This window comes from Anolis carolinensis, chromosome 1, assembly GCF_035594765.1.
Source record: "Anolis carolinensis isolate JA03-04 chromosome 1, rAnoCar3.1.pri, whole genome shotgun sequence".
NCBI classification, from domain to species: Eukaryota; Metazoa; Chordata; class Lepidosauria; order Squamata; family Dactyloidae; genus Anolis; species Anolis carolinensis.
In genome coordinates, this window is record NC_085841.1 from 139,344,068 (window position 1) to 139,360,216 (window position 16,149).

The following is a 16,149-nucleotide window of genomic DNA, read 5'->3' on the forward strand; positions in this document are numbered from 1 at the left end:
CATAAGCTACAGTTTCCCTGCCGTGTTACCAGAGAAAGGCAAATGGTACATTTGGGGTTCCATTAAAAGAGAAGCAATTTGTTGAACAAATTTTCTTACCATCAAGCAGAGATTTATTTAAATTTTCTGTCTCAGGCAACTATTTGCCTGAGGAAAGGCAGTGAACATAAGCTTGCTTTAAAAAAATCATGGCATGCAAAGTTTTATGGCAGCTAGAGCTCTTAATACCAATTAAGTCGCTTCTTTTCTTCCCTCGTGTTTCCCACTATTTATTATCTCCTTATGTTTTTGTTTCCCACAGCATCCTTCTTACGTCTAATCATGAAAACACAATGTGGTGATTAATGCTCCTTTTAAAATGCACATACATCCTGTTCAATATCTGTCCACATATTTATTTTTTGCTCAAAGTAGTAAGCAACACTACTAGGTATCTGGAGCTGTTGATTTTACGAGGCAGAGAGGATTACGTTCGAATGTCATATTTTCTTGGAGCACTGCTAAGTATCAGTTTCTAGATGGTATTAAGAATGTTTTCACATATGAATCTTGGTAAACAAACCTAAAATCTATATTCCCATATTTACTCAAGTACAATGTGCTATCAAATCTAATGCTCACCTCAATTTTCAAAAACTGAAACCAAAAAGTATTTGCTGACTAATGTAATGCACAGCGGCCAAAAGTGCACTCTTTGTAATTTGGCCAAAAAAATTGCATTACAGTGGCTGTCTGCTTACAATCCCTTCTTTAAACACAAAAGTGTTAGAACACCAACACTCTCAGCAATGGAAAAGAAAACCTTGGAGTGCAGCTATGCTGTAGAATGAATCCACTTTAACTGCTCTGGCTCAATGCTATGGGGGATGTAGCTTAGGATAATGGATGCTGCCAAGGAATGCTGATGCCTCACCAAACTACAAATCCCACCATTGCATAGCACTGAGCCAGGGCAATTAAATTAGAGATAATGCTCATCAAATAGGAGCTCCAGGGGCAGCTCCTGAAGTAACTTCCCGTTTTTCTTTGACCCAACACAAAGATTTCCATATTGTACAAATCTAATACACACCCTAATTTTGTAAAGATAATTTAGCTAAAAAAGGTGAGTATTAGCTGCGAGTAAATATGGTATGTCATTTTTATCACAAATTCCTATATTTTAAAATCTATACAGGTACAAGTTGAATATCCCTTAGCCAAAATGCTTGGGACCAGAAGAGTCTGGTATTTCAGATCCCCCCCCCCCCCAGATTTTGAATATTTGCTTATACATAATGGGATATCTTGGAAATGGGACCCAGAGACCTTCCACACAGCTGAATAAAATCCCATATTATCTGCTTTGAACTGAAATATAAGGCAGTGTGGACTCAGATATCCCAAGCAGATTTTGTGGGATTATCTACCTTGATATTCTGGATTACCTGGCTGAGTAGAAGAGTCCATCAAACATTTTCTTAACATGCAGCTCAGCCCTGCTTTCTTTCATACTCCAGAAAGTGCCATACTAAAATAATCTATTACTATACAGTCAATGGGATGAGACTTCATGCATAATCCTACCATCATCCTATAGATGGCTCAAGCATATAATCCATTCATCTTTCTTCTCTAAGCATAACATTCATGGATGTTTCATGTACATCATACACACAGCCTGAAGGTAATTCCATACATGATATTTTTGTGCATGAAACAACGTTTGTGTAAACTGGACTCTCAAAAACAAAAGCGCCACCATCTTAGCCACCCATATGGACAATTTTGGAGTTTTTCAGAATTCTGGAAAATGGATGCTCAATCTGTACAGTATTTCTACATTTCTACACACTGTCTCTTTAAGAAGCCTTACTGTTCTCCTGCAGAAGATAATGGAGAAAAGAGACATTTGTCACGTGGATCATCATTTTGGCCATGATCAGGCTTAGATTCATGCTAAAAATACTAAAGTAAAGCAAAAACGTCTTGAAATCTCATATGCATAAATGCTTTAAAATGCTCAGATACTCAAATAACAACTGTTCATCTTTGGGAAACTACTCCCAAATTACGGGTGGAAAAGACACAGAAAAGAGCTATAGGTGTGCTTCATATTCTTTTTATGTGCCATCATACAGTTCTGTCAGAATCAGTGCACACATAGGGTGCATTTTGCTTCTAGAGAATTGACTTGTAGATAATTCCAGATGAACTACAAGCAATGCACACATTGAGGTCTAGAAGTATATTTTAAAGGGGCACTTTGGAAGGCAAAGGTTTTGAAGGAAGAAGAAATCCCAAAGATGGATCAAAACACAAACTGCAGGCCAAAGGAATGAGTCATATAGTAAGAGCCATGGAGTGGAGAAAACGGGGGGCATTCCTTGTTGAGAAACACTTGATCAATTTCTGAAAAACTTCAGAGTGACTCAGAATGCAATTTGGGTAATGTGCCAAAGGAAACCACATTTTGGGTATGGCATGCTTTTGAAAAAACTAAACTGCACAGAAAATGTTAAATGTTTCAGTTGGGCCACTGGATTCCAGATTCTCTACCACCAGAAAAAAACCTCTCTATATTTCACTGCCATGTAACCTGATGCATTCTCAATCTACAAAAGCTGAAGGCCATGCCTTAAAAGGATCAGAGCTAAATTTCTTGCTCTGAGAAATGCATACCATGCAGCTCAGCCCTGATTTCTTTCATACTCCAGAAAGTGCCATACTAAAATCATTTATTACTTTACAGTCAATGGGGTGAAACTTCCTGCGTAATCCTATCATCATCCTATAGATGGCTCAAGCACATAATCCATTCATCTTTCTTCTTGAAAGTAGCCTTCCCAGCTCTGCTTCAGAGCATGCATGTGTAGGACCACACACAGGTGGGGAAGGTTAAACAGGGGGAGGCAATTCAAGAAGGGATGTATCAGGCACAAAAATGAGATGAAAGCCCCCTGGAGGGATTGTATTGAACACAAAAAAGAGATAAAAGCCCTCGGAGTGTAGTATAAAGGCTCTTTGTACTGTACTCAGAGATGTGATGAGCAATACCTGCAAGTGGTCTGCCTGAGTCAGCTGCCGGCAGACTGCAAGTGCAGAAAGATAGGGAAGAGTAAAGCAAGAGCCAGGACATGAGGCCCATGTCAGACAATCTCTCATACAGCACCCATCTGGGCATGTCTGAATTCAAGAAACATGTTCACAGCAGTAGCCCCACTTTCCACAAGAAATGAAAGGAAACAATATGTAGGCTGACTCACCTCAGCAGGCTGTGTGCATGGAAGCAGTGGCCAATTGCAGCAAGGCATGAGATGAATGTACTACCATCTCTCTGTGAGACGATGATTTGCTGGCCAAGTTTGTGAATTGACTGATTTCTAGTGCGATCCTATACATGCGAAACAGGACAAGAGACAGCACAGGGCAGCTTCACCTGCCAACAGAATGAGGAGCCACCTAGCCCACCATCCCAAAAGTCAAGGTCAACATACCAAACTAGCAACAGTATAACAACCCCACAGAGCTTAAGCAAACTGATTTTAAAGGGGAAAATGGTTATAATAGCACACTGAAGCCACCCATAACTGAGAAGACAGAGGAAGGAGCTTTGAATCCTAAAGCAGCAGCAAACACATATGTGCCATTCAAAGATGTTTTTGCAGATCTCAGAGGCTTCCTGCATAATTTTTGAATTCATTTTTTTCAGGACTGCTGTTTTATAATCAAACAAAAGGGTAGACTCCAGACCTTTCCAAGTCACATGTATGCACACCCACATGTTCTGTCTCTGGAAATGAGTGGGTTGGGTTTTTTCCCTAGCACTTTTGGACTCAATGTGTCCCATAGTGAATCCCAGAATAACAACAACAACAACAACAACAACAATACTAACTTTATTTTTATACCCCGCCACCATCTCCCAAATGGGACTTGGGGTGACTTACACATGGGGCCAATGCTCCAAAAGAGAATGTACTCCCCACTAACATTCACCCCAGGGTTTCCTGGAAGTCATTTATCTCTCATCATCTTACTGCTTTTCTGATACAGATGACTTCAGCAGATATAAAAAGGAAGAAGGGGGAGAGGGAGGGAAGAAATGTAGCAGCACCTTTTATTTTAGCATGAGCTTTCATGAATATAAGCTACTTCTTCAAATAGGCTACAGCATGATATTCAGACTTCAGGATATAAAGCACATTTACACAGTGGACCAGAATATAAAAGGATCCAGGAATATGCAAATCATGATCCTTGACCTAACTTTTCATTATTTGCATCTTTCTGGATCCTAATACATTCCATACCACTCCTGCTCCCATAATTGTGCGATTTTTTTTTTTGCCCAAGACTATAAAATCACTCTGCATGGCATCTGAAGTGGGCTAACTTGCATGAAAGCTCGTGCTAAAATAAAACTCAGTACATCTAAAGATACTACTACAACTCTTGTTTTTTAAATTCCTCCCCTTCCTTCCTCCTTTTTAGGTTACAGTTGACTAACATAACTATTTCTTTGAAAACTTCAGCCTATACATTTATTATTATTTTAGGCACACACACGACTTCCTGAGTTCTGCCAACTGGCACCTCACTTCTGAAGCAGTTACTTCCGTTCAAATACATACAACAGCAAATGGATGCCTTTTTGCAGGTAAATATGTGATCAGAGGCACTTGAGCTTAATCCTGACAAATGTGCAGTAAGTGTGCCCACGGTTTAGCATATATTAAGTAGTACTTTACCAATGGTGAAATCCTATGCTCAGAATAAAGTTACAATGAATCTTATGTTCCTGGAAGTATCCATAGTCTAGTTGCCTTAGATACTAATATTATACCAGATGAAATGCTTGCTCCCTGCATCTTCTTGGAGCAGATTAAACAGTAACTCCAGAGGGTGGTTAGCACTCGGGTCTTTTACTCAATCCACTTTTTGACTAATCTCTTATCACTTTAAATCCTGTTGGCTTAAATATATAAGCAAAGCAAGCTGCCCAAAATTGACAGGGCTTAAGGGCATTACTGCCCAGCGAATGTCTAAGAATGCTGTGTTTCAACAGAGCTTGAGGAGGTACAAATTTCCACACAACAAGTCCATTCTTGCATTCCTCCAAATACGCACACACACATATCCATAATCGGAAAGCCACCAACACAAATGAAACACAGTGCTTGAGCCCTAATCCCATGCTCAATGACAGGCATTTCTGAACAATACCACCCCATGAAATTGTTCCTGTAACTTATTTCCAAAGTTCATTTAAACAGAGCACTATGAGAAGTACAAAGCTATCTTGAGCTTCCATTCCATTTTTTGAACAGCAATCAAAGACGACAAGGACCCTGTAAGAGCTGCTTGACAGTGAAGCAGCTGCCTGGTTGTGGATGGGAGAGAACTCCCTTTCTTTGAAGTCTTTGGACCAGAGGCTGAACTCTCATCTGCCAGAGATGCTGGACCTCCAAGAGTCCTTGCAATGAGCAGAGAGACCTGCACAATCCCTTCCGACAATGCCAACTCTTTGAGCCTGTTAGTGCAAAGAGAGAACCTCCCAGCCGGACTAATCAAGTAGCTATATTTACTGGGGGATTTGGTGAATGGATAGTATTAAAAATGGTTTTTTTCCCAAGCTTTGACAATAACCCAAGCCCATGCCTAGGGAAGCCACCACACTGCATTATAGAATTCTCAAGTTTACAGGGTGCATCTCCTCTGTAGAATTAACGTAGTTTGACCACAGTTCAACTGCCAATGCTATAGCATCCTGGGATTTGTAGTTTGGAGAGGTACCGGCCATCTTTGCAGGGAGGGCTAAAGATCTTGTAAAACTACAACTCCTATGATTCCTTAGCATTGAGCCATGGCAGTTAAAGTGGAATCAATTTGGTTAATTCTACAGTGACACTAGTAGTGACAAAAGCGAACAACTCAGGTCCCATCTACACTGCCCTATAATCCAGTTTCAAAATGCAGATTGAACTGGATTATTGAACAGTGTAGACCCATACAATCCGGTTCAATGTAGTTAATCTGCATTCTAAAACTGGATTATAGGTCAGTGTAGATGGGACCTCAATAACAAGCCCTCAAGTGGAAACTGCTAGGAATGATAGTAAGGAACAGCACATTCACACACATATACACATGAATGTGCTGATTATCATTATATATTATATATATTACTAGCTGTGCCCGGCCACGCGTTGCTGTGGCGAAGTATGGTGGTATGGGAAATAAAGTATTGAGGAATTGGTGGTAGTGAAGGTAAAGGGTAAAGGTTTTCTCCTGACATTAAATCCAGTTGTGTCTGACTGCACACTGAAGTGGATTATATGGCAGTGTGGAGTCAAGATAATCCAGTGCCAAGCAGATAATATAAGATTATAAATGGGTTATATAGCTGTGTGGAAGGGCCTTGAGTCTACACTGCCATATAATCCAGTGCAAATTAGATAATCTGTGGAAGAAGCCTAATTGAGGCCTAAATCTGCCTGTCCCCTCGGCTGAGTTGGTTGCTAGGAGACCAAGTGGGCAGAGATTAGTCCTCTAACTGGCAGCAATTGGATAAAAACAATTATTCCTTTCCCTCTCATTAGGACTTTATTTTTCTTTTCTTTTTGTTCTATCAACCTTGAGGCGTGGATGATGGGTTGTGTTGTCAAATTTTGAGGTTGGGGGGCCTGTAGTTTTGTTGTTTTGTGGGTCGCCGTGATGCCATCACTCTTTTATATATATAGATTTCATATATATATGGATGAAAGGAAGCATACTGATAATTTATCTTCAAGGATATGTAACCCAGCAGTTAGCATGGACTCATTCACATTTGATAACACAATGGAAACTTCTGTAGAAAAGCAAAACAGATCACTTTAGAGCAGTGGCTCTCAACCTGTGGGTCCCCAGATGTTTTGGCCTTCAACTCCCAAAAATCCTAAGAGCTGGTAAACTGGCTAGGATTTCTGGGAGTTGTAGGCCAAAAACACCTAGGGACCTACAGGTTGAGAACCACTGATCTAGAGTGATTGCACATGGTTTCCAAATGTTCCAGTTCAAAATGGGTCACTCCTCAATGTCAAAGCATCACATTGCATTTTCTTATATCCACTGATGATCAATAATGGATACTCACTCTTTCACTCCCAAATAATTATGGTAAAGTCTAAATCAGGAAAGTCAATACATAATGGTTTTAGATGGAAAAACATATCAAAAAGAGTGCTTCAAACACAAAGGGGAAGGGACGGGGAAATATCAAGCAATGTATAAGTGCCTTGATGCGAGGGTGATACAGGGAAAAGAAAAATATGTTTAATCATTTATATATTTTTAATTTCCACCTTCCAGCAGCCATGTGGAAATTACCCCATTTTAGAGACCAACCAGAGAAAAGCAGCACCAAAGAGGCATTTGCAGGGGTTCCGGAGGAGTTACATATGCCTCTCTCCTCATGACTGCCCTCTTTAAGAAGTGCCAGATTCCACTCCTGATATCTGAATTCCTCACAAAAAAGAATTTGCAAACACACAGTCATGACCGTTTCTGATTGGATTGTGAACTAGTCTTCTCTAATCCAACAGATTACCATAAAATGCCAAGTACTTTGGAAGCTGTGAATAACAATGATACAATGAAAGGGCAAGACATGGGCACACGACTAGAGATAAGCAATAAGATAGACCTACAGACAAATTTTATTCCAAGGCTCTTTTAAAAATTCAGCTGCCTGTTGCTATTAACCACCATGTACAGAAATTGCAAAGCCATGAAGAGAAAAACAGATTGTGCCCAGTTTTTTCTGGAACCTGCCTCCCAAAATCTAAAACAAATTGCAGAAAATGTGAATGCATGCAATACTGTGCTTATTATGATATGAAATGTAAATTTGCCTTACGGCGTTAGTAACATGAAATCAACCATTATGGAAACTTTGTGATAAGGTCACTATAGGATCACCATAGATCAGAAATGACATGAAAGCACACAACACAAAATGCTTCATTCATAATCTGGCATTTAATTTATATTATTTGGCATACTTGAAAATATAAAACTTTAACATCTCAAAAAAACCTGAATAATTTTCCCAAGAGAGAAAGAGAACCAAACTGTTACACATCTTATCTTAGCTTTTGCTATCTGAAAAGGAGGGGCAATGAAAACAGAAACTGCACATTTGCAATAAAGAAGCTAAAATGTATTATTTGAACAAAGCTAGTTCACTGTTTTAAAATCTGAGCAAGCAGTACATTGGATACAAGGTAAACAACCTTAAAAGTATTCAAATTTACTGTCATGTCAAGCAAGGAAGACCTTCCTGTATTGTTCTTGCCGAAAGACAACAGTACAACTAGATGCAGAAACACGCCTTGGATATGTGTGTTGTATGACTGAATGCACAAGAAATGTTATTTGTTTAATTCTGCCAAACATCTCAGATACACATTTTCATACTATTCTGGCTGATTGAGTAAAGCCTCATCTTAAAAAATATTTCCTTCATTCTAAAACTGAAAATATTTCATCAGAGCTTTCTCTGAATCTTTCCCTGCGGAAAAGGAAAGTAGTGTCTTGGGGGGGGAAATGGAAAGAGGTTTTTTCCCTGATTTTTCTGCCTCCACTCCTCAACTTCACACCAACATATTTATTGCAAATACTAAACCAAACCTTACACTAAAAAAGGGCAAAACAATTTGAGGAAAAATTATACTATTTATCCCTCCCTTCCCCTTCCAGACACCTAGTAATTCCAAATACTATTAGTTCTAGAGTACAGAAAAAAATGGACAAACTCACAATTAGTTCCACTAATCAAAGCTACACAAGTTCCAGACAGGTGTAACTCAACAATAATCCAGTTTAGATTAAAGATATATTAATATTTTTAATATCTGGGTCACTTGCCATAAAGACTCAAACATTTTGGCACAAAAACATCACTCAACTCCATATACATTTCTTACAGACAAATGTTCAAAATAATGGAAAAGGTGTATGCAATTGACATTCTGCTGTCTAGATCTCTCAGTTGAAGCAGTCTCTTCACTTTACCCAAAGCTGGATCTAATTAGATCAGGAGTAGGAATCCTCATGGAATCCTCCAGGTGTTGTTGGACTGCAGCTCCCAGCATTCTTTACTATTGGCTTTGCTGACTAGGTCTCCTGGGTTGTCCAGAAGATGCTGTACCAATTACCTCTAATTCAGAGTAAGGCGGTCTCCACCAAATTAGTACCCTCCAACTGAGCTGGACAAGGAATGGGTTAAAGAAAAAATGAACCTAATCCTAAGTATCTACAAAATCATATCATGCAGCTAAGCAATACATAGAATACAATACAACAATGCGATGGTACATTATTTGTGTGTGTGTGTGGGAGGGGTTATATTTTTAAACACTGGCTTAAACACCCCTCAAAATTTTGATTAGATCAGTTATCTTTGCCGAGGAGTTCCAACCATCCCATATTACCTGCGAGTACTTGGCCAGATGAACAAAAGTATGTATTCGTTTGGCAGGAGCATTGAATTGCTTAGATACTGTAGAGGAGCCCCAAATTTCAATAGACTTGAAATTTGTCTCACTGAAGACATCATCTCTTACTAATATGTAAAACTTCACAACACCAACTTCAGAATGGCACTAATATGAAAGTGAGGCTCAAATGTGGAAGAGCCCAAGAGAAAGCCTGCAGTTGCCAAACCAACATATCCAACCAATGCATCCACTGCAAATGCATCCACTGCTGTTGTGTGCCACTTCATCACCCACATTCCACAGAAGAAAGCTGGCAGTTATTCAGAGGGAAAGCTCCTCTATCACCTCCTCCTCATCATGCCACACCATGCTATGCCATGCCATGCACCACTTGGGTCAGGCCTACAGCAGCAACCAGTGTGAACTGACTCAGTTGCATTGGGTTTGTTTTCCCCTCTTGTCCAAACTTTAGTCTTAAAAACAAGCTTACAAATCCCATCTGATCTTAGAAGCTAAACAGGGAGACTCCTAGTTGACTGTAAAGGGTGACATCGTAACTGAACCTGTGATGTCACAAGAAAGTGATTGGTGCTATTCATGCACAGCAGTTTGTGTGCAACATTTGAATTGATGAATTGTCAGGGAAGGCTGTTGCTCTGCTAGTCTCCCTTTTCTTTGCAACACCTTTTCTTATCTTTCAACTTGGTTGCAATTTGTACCCGATCCAAGCTCAGTGGCTGCTACATCAGGGTCATGCCTAGTGCAGCCAGAACAAAAGATCGATTAGCAGGGGGCTTTGATACACAAACCTTGCTGCCCTCTCCTTCCAGGTGCTGCTGTGCAGTCAGCATATTTCACCCTGGGAAGGAAGAAAGGATCTTGTGTCTTCGGAGATCAAACCTCCTTGCTGACTAAGCTGTGGTGTTGCCTTTCCACATCACCCCAAAGGTGATCCCTGCGACACAGAATCATTTGTGCTCCAAAGTCTACGAGCCACAAAGCTCACAGATTAGAGGTTATCACAGCAGAGCAAAACATAGTATATTTTGATACAAGTAGCTATATGTTTTATATTTAAACATTTCCAATGCATTAATATGAACTGAGGAAAAGCGGTTAACAAAACCATACAAAACAATACCAAACATAAAGCCCCTATTTAAAAAACAAGACTTTACATTATTATTCTTCGTGGTCCTTGTGAAATGTGTACATATGTGTCACCTGTGAAATCAGTTTCAGAACCCTCTAGAACAGTGGTTTTCAATCTGGGGGTCGGGTGTCAGAAGGGTCGCCAAAGACCAGTATTTTCTGTTGATCATGGGGGTTCTGCGTGGGAAGTTTGGACCAATTCTATCACTGGTGGGGTTTGTAGGTAAACTATAAATCCCAGCAACTACAGCTCCCAAATGTCAAGATCTAATTTCCACCAGTGTTCCCATTTGGGCATATTGAGTATTTGTGCAGAGTTTGGTCCAGATCCATCATTGTTTGAGTCCACAGTGCTCTCTGGATGTAGGTGAACTACAACTCCAAAACTCAAGGTCAATGCCCACCAAACCCTTCCAGTATTTTCTGTTGGCCATGGGAGTTCTGTGTGCCACGTTCGGTTCAGTTCCATCATTGGTGGAGTTCAGAATGCTTTTTGATTGTAGGTGAACTATAAATCCCAGCAACTTACAACTCCCAAATGACAAAATCAACCCCCAACTCAACTCCACCAGTATTCAAATTTGGGCTTTTCAGGTATTTGTGCCAAATTTGGTCCAGTGAATGAAAATACATCCTGCATATCAGATATTTACATTACGATTCATAACAGTAGCAAAATTACAGTTATGAAGAAGCAATGAAAATAATGTTATGGTTGGGGGGTCACCACAACATAAGGAACTGTATTAAGGGGTCGCGGCATTAGGAAGGTTGAGAACCACTGCTCTAGAAGCTCTTAGGAGATACATTTTGGCAGAAGCCCCACTCACTCTACCCTGAGGAAAACTGGTTAATAAAACCGTAAAAAACAATACCAAACATAAAGTCCCTCTTTTTAAAAAGCAAGACTTTAAGCTATTCTCTCCCCACTTGCTCTGATGGCAATGTTTGGTTGATGCCTAGCCACCTATATAGTTATGTGTTATGCTTCTCTCCTGGTTTTCCTCCAGTAAGAACTAAGTTGCACTAGGATTCTCCTCTGATTGCCTAACAGTGGTTCCCACCTACTTCTTGAAAATGAACATCCATGCCACAGTTATTTGGGAGATTTCTTTATTATCAGAGGCAGCACATCACCAAAATCAAGCTGGAAAGAGAAACCCTATGAAACAGAGAAGCTCCCTCCTGGGTGAAGTCAGATAAAGGAAATGCTGCAACATTAATAAAATTGTATGCTTTCCAATAGGAAGGAAGGAAGTGCAGAAGAAAGCAGCTGAATACAGCAGGAAATTTTCCTTCTTCTGAAGATACAACAAAAATTCATGGAGGTTTCTAACTCCTAGAGGAACTCCCCACCTCATGTTGGGAACTGTATCTGGCTCTTACATTTTCTCTCTCATCTGTCTCTTGAGCAGGCTATAAATTGGGCCAGGAATAAATTAATAAACCCCAACAGTGAGATGCTCAAAGAACTGTCCCTCGCATACAGCACCAGGGAAAAGCTGGATTTGGCAGCCCCACCATTTTTCACCATTTCAAAGGAGAGGCAAAGGGCTCTGAGCCTCAGACTCCGCCTTTTGCTTTACTACTTACCATTTAGCTGCATCCTCAGAGGTTGTGAGGTATATTGGAAACTAGGCAAGTGGGGCTTATAATCTCTGGAAGATCCATGGTGGGGGAAAGACCTCTTGTCTGTTGGAGGCAAGTGTGAATGTTGCAATTGGCCAGCTTGATTAGCAATGAAAAGTCTTGCAGCTTCAAAGGCCTGGCTGATTCCTGCCTGGGGGCATCCTTTGTTGGAAGGTGTTAGCTGGCCCTGATTGATTCATGTCTGCAATTCCTCTGTTTTCAGAGTGTTCATGTCAGAAACATTCAGGGCCAGCTAACATCTCCCAACAAAGGATTCCCCCAAGCAGGAATCAGCCAGGCTTTGAAGCTGTAAGGCCATTCAATGCTAATCAAGGTGATTAATTGCAACATTCACACTTGCCTCCAACAGACAAGAGTTCTTTCTCCCACCCTGGACCTTCCACAGATTATAAACCCCACTTGCCTAGTTCCCAACAGACCTCACATCCTCTGAGGATGTCTGCCATAGATGTGGGTGAAATGTCAGGAGAGAATGCTTCTGGAACATGGTCATACTGCCCAGAAAACTTTCAGCAACCCAGTGATTCTGGTCATGAAACCTTTGACAACACATTAAATTCCACTGTATTCAGTGGGGCGTAATCTCAAGACACCTTTAACAAAACTACAGCCTTAATCTCCCTCTTGAATGGGAAAGTTTGCTGGGAGAGCTGCAGATTGGCATAACTCTTGCTGAGTGAGTTCCATGAAAGAAAGAAGGAAAGAGGCTTCTATTTAAACTGCCAAAGCCTTTGCATCCTTCCTGTGGAAGGGAGGCACCCATTTTCCTGCACGGAAAAAGACTGGCACAAAAAAGGCGGCTAACAAACAGTAACTAAGGGCACAGATACACTGTGGAATTAACGCAGTTTGACCCCACTTGACCTGCTAAGGCTCAGTGCTATAGGATCCTGGCAGTTGTAGTCTGACAAGGCCTTCTGTCTTCTCTGCCAAAGAGGGCTGAAGCCTCACCAACCTACAAACCCCATGATTGAGTCATGGCAGTTCAAGTGGGGCCAAACAGCATTAATTCCACAGTGCAGACAAACCCCAAGTCCCTCTCTGCCCAGTTTACTATCACAAGGAGGTATCGTCCGGATAAAGGTCGGAAGGAGAACTAACTGTACGTGACTGCCTCCTTGAACTTCATGAAGAAGAAAAAATTGGGATATAGTCTAAACCACCCAATCAGTTTGAGAAGGTGGCAAAGGTCAAGACAGTTGTTGTCACTCTGACACAGAAGGGGATCAGCAGCTTGAAAGGAACCACACATTTGGGGAGGCTGTGTAGTTTTTATGTGCAGATTTAAAGGTATTTTAATATGTGTAACTTGTGGGTGCCCTTCCTTCCAACTGCTTCCTCTTGCAAGGGGACTTTCCTCCTCCTCCTCCTCCTGTGGCAAGATCCAACACGAGGCATGAATGCATGCATGCAAAGGAGCATCTACACCAGGCATGGGCAAACTTGGGCCCTCCAGGAGTTTTGGAATTCAACTCCCACCATTCCTAACAACCTACTGGCTGTCTTATCAAAAGCTTTCATGGCTGGAATCACTGGGTTGCTGTGAGTTTTCTGGGCTGTGTGGCCATGTTCTAGAAGCATTTTCTCTTGACATTGTGTCCACAATTATGGCAAGCATCCTCAGAGGTTGTGAAGTCTGTTGGAATTTAGGCAAGTGGGTTTTATATATCTGTGAAATGTTCAGGACAGGAGAAAGAACTCTTGTCTATTTCAGGCAGATGCAAATGTTGTAATTGGCCACATTGATTAGCATATAATAGTCTTTCAGCTGCTTTATTGCCTGGGGGAATCTTTTGTTAGGAGGTGATAGCTGGCCCTGATTGATTCATGTCTGGAATTTCTCTGTTTTCTTTCTTTACTATCCTGATTTTAGAATTTTTTTAATACTGGTAGCCAGATTTTGTTCATTTTCATGTTTTCCTCCTTTTCTGTTGAAATTGTCCACATGCTTGTGGATTTCAGTGGCTTCTCTGTGTAGTTTGACATGGAGGTTGTTAGAGTGGTCCTTTCAACAGAAAGGAAGAAACCTGCAAGGCTATTCAATGCTAATCAAGGTGGCCAATTGCAACATTCACACCTGCCTCCAACAGACAAGAGTGCTTTCTCCCACCCTGAACATTCAACAGATATAACCCCGCTTGCCTAGTTTCCAACAGACCTCACAACCTCTGAGGATGCTTGCCATAGATGTGGGTAAAACATCAGGTGAGAATGCTTCTGGAACATGTCCATACAGCCCGGAAAACTCAGAGCAACCCAGACTAGAGTTCTTTCTCCCATCCTGGACCTTCCCTACTAGCCTAGTTTCCAAAAACCTCACAATCTCTGAGGAAGCCTGCCGTGGATGCAGGCGTAACGTCAGGAGAGAATGCTTCTGGAACGTGGCCATACAGCCCAGAAAACTCACAGCAACCCAGTCAAGAGGACTGTTGTTGCTTTGGCACAGAAGGGGATCAGCAGCTTGAGAGGAACCTCCCTACAATCCAACAGATTTGGGGAGGCTGTGTAGTTTTAAAGGCATTTTAATATGTGTAACTTGCGGGTGTCCTCCTCCCTTCCAACCGCTTCCTCTTGCAAGGAGACCTCCCTCCTCCTCCTCCTCCTCTTGTGGCAAGACCCAGCATGAGGCATGAATGCATGCATGCAAAGGGGCATCTACACCAGGCATGGGCAAACTTGGGCCCTCCAGGTGTTTTGGACTTCAACTCCCACCCAGTTGAAGTCCCAGTTGAAGTCCAAAACACCTGGAGGGCCCAAGTTTGCCCAATGCCTGCTCTACGGAAGTTTTAAGAGAGGCTCTTCTCCTTCCCAACTCCTCAAGTGGCCAGGATTGCAGCATTCACGTTGACTAATGAGTCAACCAAGGTTTTGGGGAGCTTGGTTTTTCTGGACTGGGGTGCCAATGGCGGGGAAGTTCACTCTGCCCGCCCGGCTTGCAACTCATTGTCCTCCTCTTCCTCCTCCTCCCTTCCTCCTCCAGCAGCCAATGCAAGAGGAGACTTGTTGCCTCGCGATGCCGGCTTCTCCTTTTTTCCCCTCTTTCTCCAAACTCGCCTGCAGCCATAACGGGGAGGAAGGAGGAAAAGAAGGAGTCCTCCCCGCCCTGGAAAGCGAGGCGCGGCGCGGCGCGATCTCCTCCTTGCTTCCCCTACAAGGACAAGGGGAGCCCCGCCAGCAACAGCTGCTGTGCTGCCTGCCCCCCGCCTTCCCCAGCGCTCTTACCTCTCCGATGCCTCCTGAAGGGTGCCGAAAGGGAAAGAAGAGGCAGAGCCGGCTCAGTCCCGCCGCAGAGGCGGGGAAAGAAGGGGGCCGAAGGGGGCGGGCCGGGCTTTGGGAAGAAGAAGCAGAAGAAGAAGAAGAAAAGGAGCGCGGGCGGGGAGGGGAAACCAAATTGTGGGCTGATTGTGACGTCACCGTGGGGGGGGAGCTGGAGACGGATCGGAAGAGCGCCAGTGAGGAGGGGAGGGGGGGAGGGAGGAACCGTGACGTCACAGAAGAAAGGGAGGAGGGCGAAAACGGAAAGAGGATGCGTCTACACTGTAGTGGAAGGAATGCCGCCTGAAACTGCTTTCAATGAAATCATGGCAACTGTTTTACAGACTGGGTTGCTCTGGCTCAATGCAATGGAATCATAGCAACTGTCTTACAGACTGGGTGGCTGTGACTTTTCCGGGCTGTCTGGCCATGTTCCAGAAGCATTCTCTCCTGACGTTTCGCCCACACCTATGGCAGGCATCCTCAGAGGTTGTGAGGTCTGTTGGAAACTAGGCAAGTGGGCTTTAAACATCTGTGGAAGGTCCAGGGTGGGAGAAAGAACTCTTGTTTACTTGAGGCAAGTGTGAGTGTTGCAGCTGGCCATCTTGATTGATAATAATAATAATAATAA

At 42.3% G+C, this 16,149-nt stretch overlaps 1 protein-coding gene across 1 annotated transcript in view; it reads right to left on the minus strand.

Moving 5' to 3' along the window:
* The window catches only part of elovl5 (ELOVL fatty acid elongase 5), a 72,279-nt gene extending 56,638 nt beyond the window's left edge, over positions 1-15,641 (minus strand). Inside the window, exon 1 of the mRNA XM_062982973.1 lies at positions 15,486-15,641. The gene's annotated coding sequence lies outside the window, so the exon portion shown is untranslated. The remainder of the gene's footprint in view (positions 1-15,485) is intronic.
* Positions 15,642-16,149: the final 508 nt, after the last annotated feature.